General features: G+C 36.8%; 1 long non-coding RNA gene across 1 annotated transcript in view; it reads right to left on the reverse strand.

Annotated features, from left to right (window-relative positions):
- The window catches only part of LOC122228385, a 33,318-nt gene extending 26,040 nt beyond the window's left edge, over window positions 1–7,278 (reverse strand). Inside the window, exons 1-2 of the long non-coding RNA XR_006206546.1 lie at window positions 7,122–7,278; window positions 3,466–3,569 (exon numbers count right to left, since the gene is read on the reverse strand). This is a non-coding gene — a long non-coding RNA (uncharacterized LOC122228385). The remainder of the gene's footprint in view (window positions 1–3,465; window positions 3,570–7,121) is intronic.
- Between the last annotated feature and the right edge of the window lie 4,989 nt (window positions 7,279–12,267).

Raw genomic sequence — 12,267 nt, forward strand, 5'->3', positions numbered from 1 at the left:
CTCTCTGATCCTACCCCACTTTCACTCTGTGTCTGTCTCTCTCAAGAATAAATAAACATCAAAACAATTCTTGAAAAAAAGTCACTTCATGGTAAGCTAAAACATTTAAAGAAAATAGTGGATTTATCCTTTCCAAGGCATTTTATAGATGTTGGGGTTGAAAATGTAATGTAGAAATATAGGGAGACATAACCTCATAGATAGAGGTAAGCTATAGCATCCAGGCTTAACTTCTTTGCTAATCTTTTAATTAATTTTGGAACTTTCTTTTCTCTATTTATCCCCAATGCATAACCAGCCCAGACTAAAATTTACTTCATTTAAATAAAGCATTATCCCATGAGGAAACTGCAGATTCCAAGAGATATGCACCAGTGGAGACAATTCCAGTACATGGCAGCTTAGGTGTGTTATGAGTGTAAAAGCATGTAATTGTCTTCCCTTGTTATAATGAAAAATGTTATAGAAACCTATGAAGATTCATCCTTCCTAACAGGTCTTTTACAAGTTTCCTGTCAGTATCGAAGTCAGCCTGGGGCTAAGAAATGAAAATGGGATGTATGTCAATTTAGTAAATAATTTTCAGCCTCTACACACAGCCAAGAGACTCTTGGTATTAAGATGTTTTAAATTGCTGCTCTCTCAATTAGCAATACTACACTTAAGATCTTTAACTGTTATCTTGGTTAACTAGCCCTTTTGCCAGGAAGGGTCCAGGTCAATGACGTAGATTTAGAAGCATCACTGCAAAAGGTAATGTTAGTAAAAATGGAATTCTAAGAAAATCTTTGTCATATATTATGCCGTGTGTTGCAAAAATATTTATTGATGAAATTTTTTAATATCAGGGATTGTATTATGGTATAAAAATATTAGAAATAACTCAAGAAAAATATCCAGGAAAAGAGAGGGAATAAAGAAAACAGGTTAATTTGAACAAGATATATTCCTGGCACCAATATTAATATGATTGAGCCCTGACCTTTGGAATATTTCATGCATTATTAATCCATTGAAGACAGTAGGTAATATGATTTTATATGCTTTTTAGGTTATAATTTGCATAGCTGGGGATGTAGTTTATTTTTTCAGCGCCTTGCATGCTGTGAGTGCTCAATAAATACTAAACAACAATAATATGGTGTGTAGTGTATTCCTGAGCTTTAATTTGCATGGCCATCTGGAAAACTCTTGTGTTGTAAACACTAGTTTTATTTTGAGTAAGAATGAAATTCTGCAGAAGTTGTTTAGCATTCTTGGTTCAAATTTTTTCCTGGTTTTCGCCCTTTCATTTGGTAGAAAATGTGAAATAATCCAAAGAGTTTAAGGCTTTTCAATGTAAGAAGTAAAAGATTTGGATAGATTATATTTACATGATGGTATATATTTTATCAAGTTAGCTTTTTATAACTCTTTTGAAAATCCATATATTTTTTTTTTTACTTTTATAAATCCTTTTCATTTTCATAAATCTTCCTCTTCACCAATCGTATATGTAGGAAGGTAATTACCAGGCGAGGCCCATTTTTTTTTTTTTTTTCGATTCATCCATTTGCCTGTTTTTATCATTTAGATCTAGGTCACATTCCATCTAATTGGGATCTAGATCACATTCCACTCTTTTAAAACGTGTGGTTCAATTTTTTTTTAGTATATTTGCAGGGCTGTGCAATCATCACCATGGCTAATTTAAAAATGTTTTCCTCATGGCAAAAAGCAACATGGTGTCCATTAGCAATGACTCCCCATTTACCTCCAACCCTTCCCTTCCAGCCCTAGACAACCACTAATCTACTTTCTGTTTCTATAGATTTGCCTGTTCTTCATATTTCATGTAAATGGAATCATACAAATGTGGCCTTGGTGACTGTCCTCTTTCACCTAACATAACGTTTTCAAGGTTCATTCTTGCTGTGGCATGTAACAATAATTTGTTTCTTTTTATAACAAATACTATTCTGTACCATATATCCATTCACCAGTTGATGGAAATTTGGGTTGTTTCCACTTTTTTGGCTACTATAAATAATGTTGACATGAACAGTTGCGTACAAGTTTGGGGGCATAGGTTTTCATTTCTCTTGAATATACACATAGACATGGAATTGCTGGGTCATATGGTAAAACTATATTTAACTTTTGGAGAAACTGCAGCCTGTTCTCCAAAGTGACTATACTACTTTACATTCGCACCATAGTGCATAAGATTCCAATTTCTCCACTGCCTCGCCAATATTTTTTTTATTATCTGTCTTATTGATTACAGTTATCTTATAGGTGTGAAATGGTATTTCACTGTGATTTTGATTTGCATTTCCCTGATATCTATTTATCTTTAATCTGTTAAATAATTGACACAGCCTAAAAATTATTGGAAGGGGTAGGCTAATGTGTGTGAGAAGCAATGGGGTCAGCTGAAAGGTAAAGCATAGAGGCAAATTCCTTCTCCCAAATCATTTGAATGAGATTCAGAATTATTTAAAACTTCCAGGGTGGCCCAGAAAACCCTCAATCAAATTTTAGGGAAAACCAATCAAGTCCTGAGATAAACTCCCATGAAAACAAAAAGATACTAGTGGACTGGCCCTTTCATGGGAATTGTTGCTATAACAGAAGATAGATTCTCTGTATAAGTTTCTACATTGATCAGTCATGACCCTTGAAGGAAACAAATGTCATATTCAAAGGAGGCAATTAAAAAGTGTTTAGTAAAGGAACCATTTACAGAGATATGGGCAGGGTTAGGGGAACTAAAAAGCGACAGGGAAGCACCTAGAAACTAGCAATAGTGCTAAGCCATTATCACCCTTAGTTCTGAATGGTCCAAGGCAGGATACAATATTCTCTCAAACCATTGAAAGCTATAATTATGGGACAGGAGCCACCAGAAGGAACCATTATCTCATGTAGAAGAATGCAGCCAATATTAAAACTACCTCCCAGATCGAGTATGAGGAGGAAAAAATACGCTCATCTTTCCTTTTTCCCACACCGTCATTCTCCCACCAATGCCTCCTATTGGTCAAACTCAACCAGAAGCTGAAAAGCAAAGCAGCTTGTGTATGAGATGCAGAGATATTAGAATCTTAGGACATAGAACATGGCAGGGAAGAGAAGAGCAGATAATGGATCTGGAGTGGCAATGAGATAACACAGCCAGGGAGGAAAGGTGGTAATGTGCTCTCCGTGTGGAACAGAGACAGTGGAGGTACTTTTCAAACTGTCTACCTTTGACCTGCTTTCCCAAAGTTTCTGGTTTTGATGGGGGTAACGGCAACACTGAAGTCCCCCTGAAGCAAGTAAGTTCAATTCCAAGTGGCTCTACAATCAGGTGGGGAATCAAGCAGTGAAGAGGAACAAAGAGACACTATTCAGTCACAGGAGGAAATAAAAACACTTCGGCACCACTTAGAAGGTGGGAATTGGTTGATTGCATTCTCTAGATTTCATCTGTTACCCTCTGACCTTCAACATTAGAGTTGGCAGCAAAAAAGGAACAGCACATTCCAGGAAAACACTTTCTGATGGCCAGGGCAGAATGTTTCCTACTGCAAGGATGACATCTATACCTGTAAAATAAGAACAAATGTGACTGGTCCTGGGTGACAAGAAAGTGCTCTGAGACGTTTCTGAGTACATCAGGCGAGGGGTGGTCCATTCCAGAGAAGAGAGATCATGGAATTCATGCCTTCTGAATAGATGGGTTCTTAGGTAGTATTTGGAATCACTGTGATGGAGCTACTATTTACACTCTAAACTGTAAGTCATGTATCTTACATCAACTCTCTCTCTCTCTCTCTCTCTCTCTCTGTGTATATATATTATATATATATATATATTATATATATATAAATATATATATATAATATATTATATATATATATATTCTTTTGGTGATGGCAATGATGCGTGAGTATAATGATAATTTAAAATTTTTGTTATCTCCCACACTTGGTTTAATTTTTAGATATATTTTCACATTAAAAACGAGGTTCAAAACATAAGGTCTATGGTTTTAATTCTTTTATCCAGAATCACAGTATCACTACAAAGATGTTTTAGAACACTGATGAGTTTAAACAAGGAGGAAAGTTTTCAGTGAAGAGTTAAATTTGAAGGTTGGTGGCCTATAGGCTAAGAAAGGGGCTGTTGCAGATAGATAAGATCACGCAAGGGTGACTGCAAGAAAAAAAATGAAGGAATGTTCAGCTTTAAAAAACAAAATAGAACAAAACCAGAGTACATTTCCTTTCTTTCGTCTTTATACAATAAATACTTATTTTCAGTGGAAATCTCATCAAGCCGTCAAGTCAGTTGATTTGAGCTGGGAATCTGAATTCTCAACATAAAAGCTAATCCCAGCCATATTACCTGCCATGGAGATTTCGTGTTCAATAAAAAGAGCCTTGCTCTTTGGGTACCTCACATCTCTGTGAGGAGTTTGTTCCTAATCTTTATTTCCTCCATCCACCTCAAGCACAAAAGATCAGATGGCAAGCAGCATTTTGTATCTAACATCTAAGTAACTGGCATAGTATAGTGTTTCACTTCTTCAGAGGATAAATATGCCAGGAAATCAAATCGTTCTAACATAGCCCCAGACTAGCAACACGTTTCCTAATGGTTGGCAAATGTGTGTGTGTGTTTATAACACCTCACATGGTTTCATTTAGAAAAACTGTATTGTGTGGGTTGGTTTTTTTTTTTTTTTTTTTTTTTTTTTTTTTTTTTTTTACGTACATATATAGGTGATCCTGGTAATCACCACTTTACATAAGCATGTGTACTCTTCCTTCATTTTTATGCAAATCCTTTCCACAACCAGACAGGTGCATTGTCTGCTTTCTATTCATCATCAAGAAATCCAATAACTTGGCTGTGTACCTACATCTGGTTAGGGTTTGACCCAATATGTACTTGAATGTGGATTTCAAACACACGCAGGTGTTGAGCCTATCAGAGCTACTAGCAATTGGAATCTCATTCACCCCTGCAAAGGCAACCAGTGATTTAAAAAAAAAAAAAAAGAAAAAAAAAGATTATAATTTGGACTTCGATGCCTAGGTCTTTTGGTAGGGGGAAGGGGAGGGGAATTTGTTTATTTAATTACTGGAGCACCACTGAGAACTAGGTTCTCTAAAATTCTGTTATGCAGCGAAATGTAGCTTCATGTAACTTTTGAGAACTGACATATAAAATGAAAAAATTGAATTGCATTTCAAAATCAAAGGAAGACACACAGCCTATGTTTGGTAGTGTATTTTTCACAGTGTTTGCCTACAAAAGTGACCTTCTCAATGGAGCACAGAAGTCAGGAAAGAGCTGGACTCTGGAGACAAGACAACAAGCCGTCCATAACAAATGGTAACATTGCAGCTCTTCTCCTTCGCCAGCAACCCCTCCCCACCCCACCCCCACCCCCCAGTGTGCTTGAAGGAGGACACGGATGCCACTACATATAGGCAGCTATTAATCAAAGAGCCCCTTTTGGATACTCACATGTTGAGAAGATTAAGGCCTATTTTTAGTTTTCAGGGAACAGAACTGCTAACACATAAGGTCACAATCAGTTGCTCTATAGCAACGAAGATTTACATGCCCACAAGAGAGAGGAAGTAAAAAACAAGAAAGGCCAAGATAGCTTTGAAAACTGTCTGTTGTCTCATGGCCATGCAAACAGCTTAAAAGCCTGTGAGAATGGAGGGGGGAAAATGGACCGCCCATATATCAATGACCAATTTATAATCTTGTAAATGTGCCCTTAATTCCTAAAGCAAATTCTGTTGGCAGCGTAGGGATTTGGAAGGAAGAAAACCACTTTGTACCTACAGCAGACAGAAAAAGGGAATAAGGGGGGAAGGAAGTTCTAAAGGGAGTGTTGACAAGGCATGGACTAAAAAATGACTGAAAAAGATATAATGAGCTCATACTGGGCACTAGAAAGGATGAGAGAAGAGGACACAACACAGGGGGAGAAGCAAACAGATTTAGCATATACCTTACACCAAGGAGAAAAAGGGAGGGAGGGAAGAGAAAATGTGGTTTGTCATTATAGAACATCCTTCTGGCAGGCTAGACAGAGTATGCTGCTTCTGGAATTGAGACAGAAGCCAGCTCCTTCCCCCTCTGTCTGAGTGGCACATAGCTCACTCCTCCCTGAGGTCCAGGGAACATGTCAAGGCATCATGAACCTAGGTCAGTGAAGAGCTTCCTTGAATAGGGAGAGCTTTTTAAATGATAAAGTCCACTGAAACCTCTCAGGGTAAAGACGACATCTCAGACAATTATTATGAATTAGAGAATGGCAGACCTGGACTGAAGCATGGAATGGAACTGAGTGAATTTGGTTGATATTTAATTTGCTTCATTGAAGGCTTTAACTTGAGAACTGTAGGAATGCACTAATTTAAACCCAGGAAATCTGTCACAAGAGATAGAGATTAATATGATTCACTGGTGCCCACTATAAAGATTTCGAACCTATGAGCGCAATAAAGGAGGAAGAAGTTCAATCCAATGGCCAGGGGTGACTAATTCCACCCAAAAAGACACCAAGATCCCACAAGTCCAAAAGGCATTTGACTCACTCCGTTTCACTTCCGCCCATTATTACCATACCAAACCTGTTTCTTCACCAGGCATTTTTGTAAACCATCTTAAAATCTCTAAATGTTCTTTTCAACGCTGGTGGCCTGAAAAGCATTAAAACACTTTCAGAGTTGTCTGAATGGAATCCAGAGGGGCTCTGACATGGGTAGAGTTGATTCTGTAGGTAGCATTCACAATCCTTTTAAATTATTGTATTTCTTGTTTTATGGATCATCACGATTTGATGTATCCACGACATTCAACAAACATTTATGAAAAACCTACTATTCTAATTATTTTCCCAGATGTTGGACTAAAAGAAACACAGAGATGAATAAGAAGAGATCTCTGTTCTTGAAGAGTTTGGAACAGGCAGAGTTAAAAAGTATCAGTTTTTAGTTTAATGGTTGGTAGTGTTTGAATTAAAAAAAAACTCTCAGCATTATTTCTTTTCCTGACTTATCCTAGGGGTGAACTAAATATTTAAGTGTATTATAAAAGATCATATTCTCTTTACTATTTTTTTCTTTCACCTGAGAATTCCCATCAGCATTGAAACTGGAAACACACTTTGTGGTTTCTCCAAATTTCACTGACTTCAGCATGTTAAAAAGAATACCCGAAAGGCAGATATGCTTTTCTTCTATGCTACTTCTCAATTCTTTCTTCCCCTCCTTCTGCTTAGGAAAAAAAAAATCTTACAACTCTAAACTGGTCTCCTGCTTGGATTAATTTTCTTCACCAAAACAGTGACCATTGTCAAATGCCTCACATCTCCATGGAAACTGTTTCCTTGGCCATAGACAAAGGTCTGCCTATAATACAATGCCAGGAGAGTGTCTGAGGTTGTAGACCCCTTGTTTAAAAAGCACAGTGCAAGGGTATAGTGTAGATTTTATATTATTTCTGCCTGTCTGCTGCAGCTGGTGGGCCTTCATTCCAAAATAATATTTTTTCAAATGAAGTAGCAGAAAACAGCTTTACATTTTTGTTATCCCTTCCAGCACAAAATAAAAAATGCCTGTGCTGCCACTACCTGATTCAATCAAGTGGAGTACATTCGATACCCACAGGCTACAAGTGCTGGAAAAGCTGACTTGTATTTTAATTAATAATGTGCTACACTTTTTCAACAGCCAGGCCTTTGGCAATCTGATTTGCTTTGTTCATTATTTGCTGTAAACAATTTTCAAACAACATGTAGGCAACTCTATTTCTGAATATCTCCTGCTAATTCATAACATTAACAAAAACGTAGAGGAGATTTTTTTTCTTACTGGTAAAAAAAAAACCCTAATTAAACTTTAATCATAGCCAATAGAGACTTTGAGATAGGAATATTGGGGTTCATATGTTCAAAATATAAAATTAAATATTTTAATACAAAAATAGAATGAACATTACACACACACACACACATATATATACCTCTATACATACATATATATACCTTAACCTATAAATATATATATTTATACATACATATATACACATACATATATACATATATACACATATTCTGCCAGTTCACTAAAGTACATATAACCAGGATGAAGCATAGGCACTAATTAAAAATCTGGTGACACAAAATGGAAAAAATTCCACAGTTGTTATTCGGTACGGTGCTATGGACTGAACCATGACTCTCTCAAATTTAGATGCTGGAGCACTAACCCCCATGTGACAGTATTTGAGATAGCAGCTTTATAGAAGTAATTAAAGTTAAACGAGGTCATAAAGGTTGGGCCTTGACCCAATACAATTCATATTCTTATAAGAGACACCAGAAAACTGTATCCATGCCATGTGAGGGCACAGCAAGGAGGTGGCTGTCTGCAAGCCAGGAGGAGAGCTCTTAGCAGAAACTGACTCAGCCAGCATCTTAATCTTGAGTTACTCAGCCTTTAGACCTATGAGAAATAAATTTCTGTTGTTTAATCCATGAAACTTATGGTGTTTTGCTATGGCAGACAAAGCTGACTAATACATGTGGAAAAGGAAATTGAAAGTGTTGAATAACTTGCGTTAGATTAAATAGAATATATATACCTCCTCACCAAATAGAAGTGATGGGCATTGGAGGGCACTTGCTGGAATGAGCACTGAGTGTTGTATATAAGCGATGAATCACGGGAATCTACCCCCAAAACCAAGAGCACACTGTATACACTGTATGTTAACCAACTTGGCAATCAGTTACATTAAAAATAAAGAAAAGAAAGGAAAAAAAAGGGGAATGAATGGTTAATCTTCATTTCCACAGGACCAGACCTTCTGAGAATAGCATTAAAGATTAAGAAAGAGGACTTGATTTAGACATGAAGAGTAACTTTAGATTAGGGACATATATGGAAAGAATAATTTCTTTCCTTTGTATGGAGCTTTACAGATAGCAAACCACCTTCCTACAGATTGGCCTTCCATCATCCCTATAAATGCAATAAGAATTAGTATGTCTATCTTTAAAACGAGGAAACTGATCAAGACTACACAGGTTATCACTGACGGCACAAGGAACAGGGGATGAAGGATATACCCGCGGAAAAAGGATTAGAATCTTTTTGGCCATGAGTGTAGTACATAATGAGAGGTATAAAAGGACCAGTTTCAAAGTCTACTTTCCAAATATGCATAGCTTAAAAGAAGAATTTGTTTTTAATTTTCTCCTCTTTTAACTTAATAGTATATTCCAAAATAAATGACCATTCCCATCACATTAACATTATCTACCAAAAAAATCTTCCATAGGACAACAGTGACTATAACTATAGCTGAGGTGAACTTGGGTTGATATATTCAAACAAAAAACCATTAATACATTTATTAACCTGTGAATATTTCACCTAACAGATATTCAATAAACATCTATTTTGCTTCAGACATTATGTTTAGTGCTGAGTATATAATGGTGAAGAAAATAATTATGGCCCCTACCCTTAAGGAGCTGATACCCATTAATGCTAGTTCCAGTAAGCCAACATGTACTGAGAATCTATTAGGTAGCAACCACGAGATAGACAAGAAAATAAATACGCAAAAGTAAGATTTGATGATTGTAAGAAAAAAATGATGAATAAAAAGTTTTAATGCAGTGTAATTACCATCACGTAGAAGTATGGGGTAGATACCATGGGTCATGAAGTCAGAGACATTCAACTCTTCTTGTGAAGGGGAATCAGAAAATACTTCATTTGAATTTTGCAGAATGAAAGGAAGAGCACTAGGTGCAGATTGTGAGGAAAGGCCTTTCGTTCAGGTGTAATAGCTAGCATAAATATATACAGGTCAAAATAAAGAGTAGGACTGGAGCAAAATCTTTCAGTTTCACATATTTTCATCTTTTTAGTAGATGGGTAAGGTGTAACCGTGGATATATTCTGAGGGATAAAGAGCAATGAGGCTGAAGATATAAATGGAACCAAATCATAACGAGCTTTAAATGCCCCCAAAAATAAATTTGCTTCGTTTTATAGGAAATCGGAAACCACCGTGGAGTTGTAAAGAGAGCGCTGAAATGATCAGACCTGTGTTTTTGGTAGATCTCTAACAAGAATGTGGAAAACAGGGTGGACAAATGTGAAACTGGAACCTAGGCGATATTTGGAATAGTCAAACTGGGGTTAATAAGGACCTCAACCAAGGCACTGACAGTGAAAATGAAACTTGTTTGCTGATACGGTTAATCACAAAGATCATCCAGCTTGCTTTCTTATTTTACGAACAAGACCTTCATAGCCAGAGAGAACAAATGACTTATCCAGTGGTACATAGAACCAAGGTTAGAGCTCGGATCCCCTCATTTCCATTCCACCCCACCGGCCTCAACGTGGGAAGGCCTCACTCTCATCTTTATCTTATTTCACATAATAATAAGCACCTGACTTTCCAGGTCATCCTTCTCTTGGTCTTTTCATAGACTTCCACTCAAGCCTGATGCATTGCTGATCACATAATTAATATACAACATAGGTGGAGACTGAAGGATGTCCATGCCACTGAAAGCTGCTTCTTATTTTGGAGGGCTTTCAGATTTAAAATAACTCATGAGCTATTAAGTGCAGGCACGAAATCTGTACCGTACCCAGCCAGTCACACAATGTCACATCAGTTGAGCCGGATCCAGAACAGAGTCTGAAGAGAAATGGTTTCTCAGGACATTGATAGCATAGAGTCACTGTTGTCCTAAGAGAAGCACTTGGTATAACTGGAACCTCTTTTAAGTCAACTAGTATATTTCATAGCAACTCACATCAGCCTTAGAAATCAACCCACTTTGAGTAATAGTCAAATATTCAAAGTTATTGCCTGGGGTTATAATCTACGTTCCTATGTGTGAGAATCCTCACAAATACCTTGGCAATTTAACTTTAGATCCTTCATTTAAATTTTATCTGATCCTCACAGAGCATAATAGTACTTCAACTCCCCACATTGGTATCACTAGAGTTAAAAACATTACTTCGTATTGAAAAGAGTTGTTACCATTGGGATTCCCAAACTGCCCCCTGGAGGTCCAGCTGCTCAACCCATCTGCTGAGTGTAAAGGCATCTCTCTCACTTCAACTAAGTATGAGAATAGAATAGTATTTCCAAATTCTTGATAAACACGAATCTTTGGGATTTGGGAATGAAACTTCGGAACCCCTGCAAATTCTTGAGAATTCTCAAAATCATAAGTTATTACTAAATTTTTCATAAGATTTTCTTTCTGTGATAGTAATGAGTGCCCATAATAACAAACATGAATCATTCATGGATAGGGTTACACTAAAAGTTTCAGCACTGTTCTGTTAAAAAAGGATATAATAATAAATGAGTGTTTTATTCTGATCTAAAACAGATGATGAGCTAAGTGATTTTCTTTATGTTTCTTAAGATACTTTCAACATTTTGCATACTTTTTACTTGCTCTTATGAATATCAAAAATTGTTTAATACCTAAAAATTATGAAGTTTAGTATTATTTACAAAGAACTGTAACTGATAGAGTATATTCAAACACTGAAAATGCCAGTGAATATTATTGGGTGGTATTTGAACACAGTAACATTCTAATCTCCTAGCAAGGTTAAAGGCACTGCACAGAATCAAATGTTGAAATTACCAATTTAGGAACTCATTTTACTCCCAAAACTTGTTTATTCTTGGGGCATCAATCACAGGACTTAACGTATACTATATGTATAAAGTTCTATGGGGCGCCTGGGTGGCTCGATCGGTTAAGCATCCAACTTCGGCTCAGGTCATGATCTCGCGGTCCGTGAGTTCGAGCCCCACGTCGGGCTCTGTGCTGACAGCTCAGAGCCCGGAGCCTGTTTCAGATTCTGTGTCTCCCTCTCTCTCTGCCCCTCCCGTTCATGCTCCGTCTCCCTCTGTCTCAAAAATAAATAAACGTTAAAAAAAATTAAAAAAAAAAAACTTCTAAATATTTATTTCATTTGTGAGATTGATGAACCAGTAGGTAAGACAGTATCACAAACATGTTTATAACCTGGCAGCCAGTCTGTAACTAGGGAAGCCTGACTCATTAGGATTGTGACCACTTCTGTCCTCCTTCTGTCCTCCTTGCTCTAGCCATCATTCCAGGAAACATTTTTCTTGGACTTCACATCTCAGCACTTCCTACCCTTGCTTTTTTTTTTTAAATTTTTTTAATGTTTATTTATTTTTGAGACAGAG

Source organism: Panthera leo, chromosome C1 (genome assembly GCF_018350215.1).
Source record: "Panthera leo isolate Ple1 chromosome C1, P.leo_Ple1_pat1.1, whole genome shotgun sequence".
In the NCBI taxonomy this organism is placed as follows: Eukaryota; Metazoa; Chordata; class Mammalia; order Carnivora; family Felidae; genus Panthera; species Panthera leo.